The sequence below is a fragment of the Schistocerca americana genome, chromosome 1, assembly GCF_021461395.2.
Source record: "Schistocerca americana isolate TAMUIC-IGC-003095 chromosome 1, iqSchAmer2.1, whole genome shotgun sequence".
NCBI classification, from domain to species: Eukaryota; Metazoa; Arthropoda; class Insecta; order Orthoptera; family Acrididae; genus Schistocerca; species Schistocerca americana.
In genome coordinates, this window is record NC_060119.1 from 511,771,365 (window position 1) to 511,778,240 (window position 6,876).

Below are 6,876 nucleotides of genomic sequence, written 5' to 3' on the forward strand. Positions count from 1 at the left end.
AATGACTGTTAGCAGAATATGGAATCGGTGCGTTCAGGAGGGTAATACGGAACGCCGTACTGGATCCCAAATGGTCTCATATCACTAGCAGTCGAGATGACAGGTATCTTATCCGCGTGGCTGTAACGGATCGTGCAGCCACGTCTCGATCCCTGAGTCAACAGATGAGGACGTTTGCAAGACGACAACCATCTGCACGAATAGTTCGACGACGTTTGCAGCAGCATGTACTATCAGCTCGGAGACCATGGCTGCGGTTACCCTTGACGCTGCATCACAGACAGAAGCGCCTGCAATGGTGTACTCAACGACGAACCTGGGTGCACGAATGGCAAAACGTCATTTTTTTGGATGAATCCAGGTTCTGTTTACAGCATCATGATGGTCGCATCCGTGTTTGGCGACATCACGGTGAACGCACATTATAAGCGTGTATTCGTCATCGCCATACTGGCGTATCACCCGGCGTGATGGTATGGGGTGCCATTGGTTACACGTCACGGTTACCTCTTGTTCGCATTGACGGCACTTCGAACAGTGGACGTTACATTTCAGATGTGTTACGACCCGTGGCTCTACCTTTTATTCGATCCCTGCGAAACCCTACATTTCAGCAGGATAATGTACGACCGCATGTTGCAGGTCGTGTATGGGCCTTTCTGGACACAGAAAATGTTCGACTGCTGCCCTGGCCAGCACATTCTCCAGATCTCTCACCAATTGAAAACGTCTGGTCAATGGTGGCCGAGCAACTGGATCGTCGCAATACGCCAGTCACTACTCTTGATGAACTGTGGTATCGCGTTGAAGCTGCGTGGACAGCTGTACCTGCACACCCCATCCAAGCTCTGTTTGACTCAATGCCCAGTAGTATCAAGGCCGTTATTACGGCCAGAGGTGGTTATTCTGGGTACTGATTTTTCTGGATCTATGCACCCAAATTGCGTGAAAATGTAACCACATGTCAGTTCTAGTATAATATAGTTGTCCAATGAGTGCCCGTTTTTCATCTGCATTTCTTCTTGGTGTAGCAATTTTAATGGCCAGTAGTGTATTATCATAATTACTTCTGCCCTTACGGAAGACATTTTGCGACCGCGGGACTAAGTTCTCGTTCCAACCACCGTTTTAAGTGAAGGGGCAGTCACGTAAGTAAATTTAAACAGGTAAATGGATAGAATTAAGTTAGACATAGGGGGAATTAGTGAAGTTCGGTGGCCGTAGGAACCGGCCTTCTGGTCATCTAAATACAGGGTTCTATACACGAAATCAAACAGGAGTAATAACGGGAGTAGGTCTAACAACGAATCAGAAAATAGGGATCCGGGTAAACTACTATGAAAAGCATAGTGAACGCATTATAGTCGCCAAGATAGACACGAAGCCAACACCCACCACAGTAGTACAGGATTACATGGCAACTACCTCCGCAAATTGAAAAAATATACTATGAGACACAAGAAATTTTTCAGATAGTTAAGGGAGACGAAGATTTAATAGTGACGGGTGACTGGAGTTCGGTAGTAGGAAAAGGAAGAGAAGGAAACGTTGTTGGTGAATATGGACGGGGGAGTTGAAGTGAGAGGGGAAACAGCCTGGTAGAACTTTACAAGGAGCATAATTTCATCATCGCCAGTGATGGTTTAAGGATCATGAAATAAGGTGGGGAAATAGATGAAGGTGAGACAGGAGATAAGATGAAGAATTTGACAGAGCACTGACAGGCCTAACTCGAAACAAGGACCCTGGAGTAGGCGACATACCGTCAGAACTACTGGGAGAGCCCGCCATGACAAAACTGTTCCACATTGTGTGCAAGATGTATGAGACACGCAAAATACCCTCAGACTTCAAGAAGAATGTAATAATTCCAATTCCGAACAAAGCAGGTGCAGACAGTTGTCAATATTACTTAACTATCAGTTTAATAAGTCACTGTTGCAAAATACTAACGCGAATTCTTTACAGAAGAATGGGAAAACAGTTACAAGCCGGCCATGGGGAAGATCAGTCTGGGTTCTGTGGAAATGTTGGAACACGCGAGGTAATACTGACCTTACGACTTATCTTACAATATATGTTACGGAAAGGCAAACCTAGGTTATAACATTTCTAAACCTAGAGAGAGCTTTTGACGATATTCACTGGAAAACTCTCTTTGAAGTTCTGAAGGTAGCAGAGGTAAAAGACGCGGAACGAAAAGCTATTTGCTTGTACAGAAGCCAGACCGCAGTTATGAGTCAAGGGCACGGAAGAAAGCAGTGGCTGAGTGAGGGTTGTAGCCTATTCCCGATGTTATTCAGTCTGTGCACTGAGCAAGCAGTACAGAAAAATAAAGAAAAATTTGAAGAAATTCATGAAAGAAGAAATAAAAACTTAAAGTTTGCCTGTGACACTAATTTTGTAAGAGACAGCAAGGGACTTGGAAGAGCAGTTGAACGGAATTGACAGTGTCTAGAAAGGAGGATATAAGATGAACATCAACAAAAGCAAAGCATAGATAATGGAATGTAGTCGAACTAAATCAGGCGATGCTGAGGGAAATGTATTAAGGAACGAGGCACTAAATGTAGTACATGAGTTTTGCTATTTTGGCTGCAAAATAACTGTAGGTGGAAGAAGTAGAGAGGATATAAAGTATGGACTGGAAATGGTAAGAAAATCGTTTCCGAACAAAATAAAATTGTTACATCATCGAATATAGATTTAAGTTATAGCATGTCTTTTCTGAAGGTATTTGTGTGGAGTGTAGCGAAGTATGGTAGTGAACAGAAGTCTTTGAAATGTTGTGGTACAGAAGAATGGTGAAGGTTAGGTGGGTAGATCATGTCACTAATGAGGAGGTACATACTACTGTGGCAGAACCTGACTACAATAAGGGGTCGGTTGACAGGGATATCAAGAAGCAACCAATTTAGTACTGGAGGGAAGTGTGTAGGATAAAAATTGTAGAGGGAGACCAAGAGATAAGTACCATAAGCAGCTTCAAAAGGATATAGGCTGCAGTAATTATTTGGAGATAACGAGGCTTGCACAAGATAGAGTAGCATGGAGAGCTGCATCAAACTAGTCTTCGGACTGAAGACCACAATAACAATTGGGGCAATAAACCAAACGAAATGAAGTATATAACGTGCTGTCTTAGACCGTGAATCCTTGATACCAAAGTGCTCAGAAGATGTTCCTGAAACATCCCTGACAGGTTGTTGGAGTCGGATTGTAACTTTTCTTTAGAAGCCCTCTACCTATACAGAGGAGGTACTGACGACCGTTCAACGTGAACATCACCCAGCGTTGGGCGGATGAGTTCATTTCAAAGAGCAAGATAAGTGGGGTTAGATTGCAGATGAAAGGGTCAAAAAGGTACATGAAACATTTACAATGCATACCAAACTGTCATTGTTTTCAATTGTAAAACTGCCATACCAACAGGGGTGACAGAAATACGCTTTTAAAATACAGTAACTACAGGAGCTTCGGGCAAGTGATGTGTCACATCGCGTAGAATTTGCTTCACACATTTTCAATCGCATATAACCAGGTCCTAAGTTTCTTTAGTAGATATGTTTTATGTTCAAATTTTCAAATGTGTGTGAAATCCTATGGGACTTAACTGCTAAGGTCATCAGTCCCTAAGCTTACACACTACTTAACCTAAATTATCCTAAGGACAAACGCACACACCCATGCCCGAGGGAGGACTTGAACCTCCGCCGGGACCAGCCGCACAGTCCACGACTGCAGCGTCCAAGACCGCTCGGCTAATCCCGCGCGGCAGATATGTTTTATGGAGAATCAATTTCCTGTGACTATAGACCAGTTAGCACAACTGCAGAATTCGCGTGTCAGAAAATCTCACAGAAACGGAAGGAGATCAAGATGAATATATTTATTCTTCTGCAGCAAAATTGCGACATGTAGATTAAAATTGAGAATAATCCCAACATAATAAGAGAATATTCCAAAGATAACGCTACTGTCTGAGTGGTTTCAGAGGTGCCAGCGAATATGAAACCCCTCAGTGTAGGCTCGGAGGTGGGATTCCAATAGCTTCTCCACCACATTTCTCCCATAACAGTCCATGTAACATCTTCTCTGGGGCTTTGTGAGTGATACCGTCCATAAGATGGAGATGACATTGGTTGATCTAGTTCTGCCTGTAGAACGAAATCAATGACGGTTACTACTCTACTAGAGCCGTTTTCCAACTTTTTGTCTAGTAAAACACAAAGACGGAGATCTGAACTTCCGCACAAAGAGCACTGCTCATATGCGCCATGCTGACCGTTTATACTAGCGGAAAATTTTGATATGTATTGAAATTTACAAAACAAAATTTCTTTGGTCTGTGGCATATTTCTAATGTACCAGAAACGTGAAAGGGTACGTGTCATTTTTGGTTAACCGATATGGTATTGTACGCAGACATCATTTTAGCTTATAATTTAACACAATAATGGTCACTCGTGAAGTAAGTGGGCGGCACACATTTTCATTCAAGATTTATGACAGCACTTGGGACATTCTAAGCATTCACTGACTCTAAGGAAGTTATAAGAGAAAGCTTTGGTAGTAGGAAGTGGAGGCGGATGATATCTTGCGTTGCATTTGCTTCATAGGGATGCCATCGATCACGTCAGGAACACACTTCCCGGGCGCTCTGCTGTTAGATAACAGCTGCTGTGTGGGCCTTTCACTGCGGTGGCGTGATTTCGTCCGTAGTCCTCTTTCTTCGTGTCTGCTGACCAACCAGTGAGTCCTTTCATTCCTCCATTCGAATCCTGCAGAAACGACTGTTGTCGTTCTTAATGATCACGTTATTTGTAGTATCTCAGATATTTGAATCAATCCTGACAAAATATTCGAAATATTTTTCTACATTCTCTGAGCTGGGACGCATGTTTGAAAAGTTACGTCCACTACAGAAACTAGTTTGTAATTAGACTAATGTTGAGAAAACGGGGATCAGACCAGCCTCATTCCTGAAGTACTTGTTTCAAGACGAGCGTGCGGGACAGATTCCGACATAGTTGTAGCGCTTGAAGGAGCCACGATAAAATCATGGGAGAAACGTTTTCTGGCCCAAGACGGCGATATTATTTTATGTAGGTAATTCTCCCATGCATCGCTACGACCTGTCGATATTACAAAATGACAACAAGTTAAATACCAAAAAATTTAGTAAATTAATTCTTATCACAGTCCTCTTTTTATGAATAATTCAACCTTCTCTCGTACATGTTCTCAGTGAGATAACAGTTTACGCAAACATATGCAACGAGGTGATTTGCGAAGTATCAATTAAAAGATATTTAGGGAAATTCAAAGATACGAGAGGCAGGTCTGAAGGTACCCAAATCGTCTGAATCAGGAAATTGAGCACACTCCGTCTTCGTTTTCAGGCCACAAGTGGCCCATCGGGACCATCCGACCGCCGTGTCATCCTCAGCTGAGGATGCGGATAGGAGGGGCGTGTGGTCAGCACACCGCTCTCCAGGTCGCTATGATGGTTATCTTTGACCGGAGCCACTCCTGTTCGGTCTAATAGCTCCTCAGTTGGCATCACGAGGCTGAGTGCACCCCGAACAATGGCAACAGCTCATGGAGGCCCGGATAGTCACCCATCCAAGTGCCGGCCTCGCCCGACAGCGCTTAACTTCGGTGATCTGACGGGAACCGGTGTATCCACTGCGGCAAGGCCGTTGCCCAATTGAGCATCATGTCCAAATAATTACCTGAGAGACACAAAGGTGAACGTTTCGGTTTGAAACAAGCTAATAAATAACAATAAGGATAGAAAATACCTTATATCTCATTTAATCGTTCTCTGACGTTACACATTTACATTCAACAGGGCAAAACGTAAAAACCAGAAACAACAAAATGAGTAATTAGCAGCACAATCAGCGGAGTACACGTAAATATTCCACGCGCTGGAGCACAATGCCTAGTATACGCTACTGTATAGTATTGTGCGACAGTAAGGTGCATTATCAGCAGGCCAAAGAAATAGATATACACCTGAATAATTCAATACACTTGTATGTGTAATGTTGAAATCCACACCAACACCTTGATTCCATGCATCTACAAACGTTTACACTAGATGAGAGGCGACAACAGACCACCATTAGAGCATGGAAAAAACTTCATCTGCCAGATTCCCAAAGTCCATTCCACACCATACTGGATAATGTTCCACGTTCCTGCAGAGCTGTGTTGGAAGATGAGGTCCTGCTGCTGCGTCAACACTCTCTTCTTGAATACGCAAGGAATGGGAAATAAAAGTACTTTTCTGTCTTAAACGCTACAGTACTTTGCTATAGAAACTATTGGGTTTGAAATAACCAGGAAGATATGGTGGTACCAAAACAGGATCCGAACACTCCACGTCAGAACTAGAACACTCCACGCCACAACTAGGGATACGCTACATACAACAGTTACATTGTGTACTACTATAGAACAGATCATCCAACAATGCTCCTGGAAATTAAAATGACGTGCTACTGTAATGCAATGCTATTTATGCTCTCGAGAAATAAAAGTAAACTCCGCGATCAGGCCCTAACACTGACCCTGTTAACTGGTTATCTAACAACAATAGATTTTAGAATGTGAAATTCTGCAGTCAAAGGACGTTTTCTCTTGCAGTATTTCTACTTGTGTTATTACATGTAAGTAAATTTGTACATTGTGGGTAGACTTTGGTTCACCACATGGGAAAAAATTAAACAGGAGTAGTACGAGCCACAGAACCCACTGACTTAATAGCTAGCGAATGGTCGATCCTCACACCATTTTGGAATCAATGAAACTGGAGAAAATACTAAGATGCAATTCTCCATTTAAGTATAGAAATATTACGAGAGCTAA

The 6,876-nt window shown here is 42.8% G+C and overlaps 1 pseudogene; it reads right to left on the minus strand.

Annotated features, from left to right (window-relative positions):
• Window positions 1–5,589: 5,589 nt before the first annotated feature.
• LOC124557271 lies at window positions 5,590–5,707 on the minus strand (annotated as a pseudogene).
• Window positions 5,708–6,876: the final 1,169 nt, after the last annotated feature.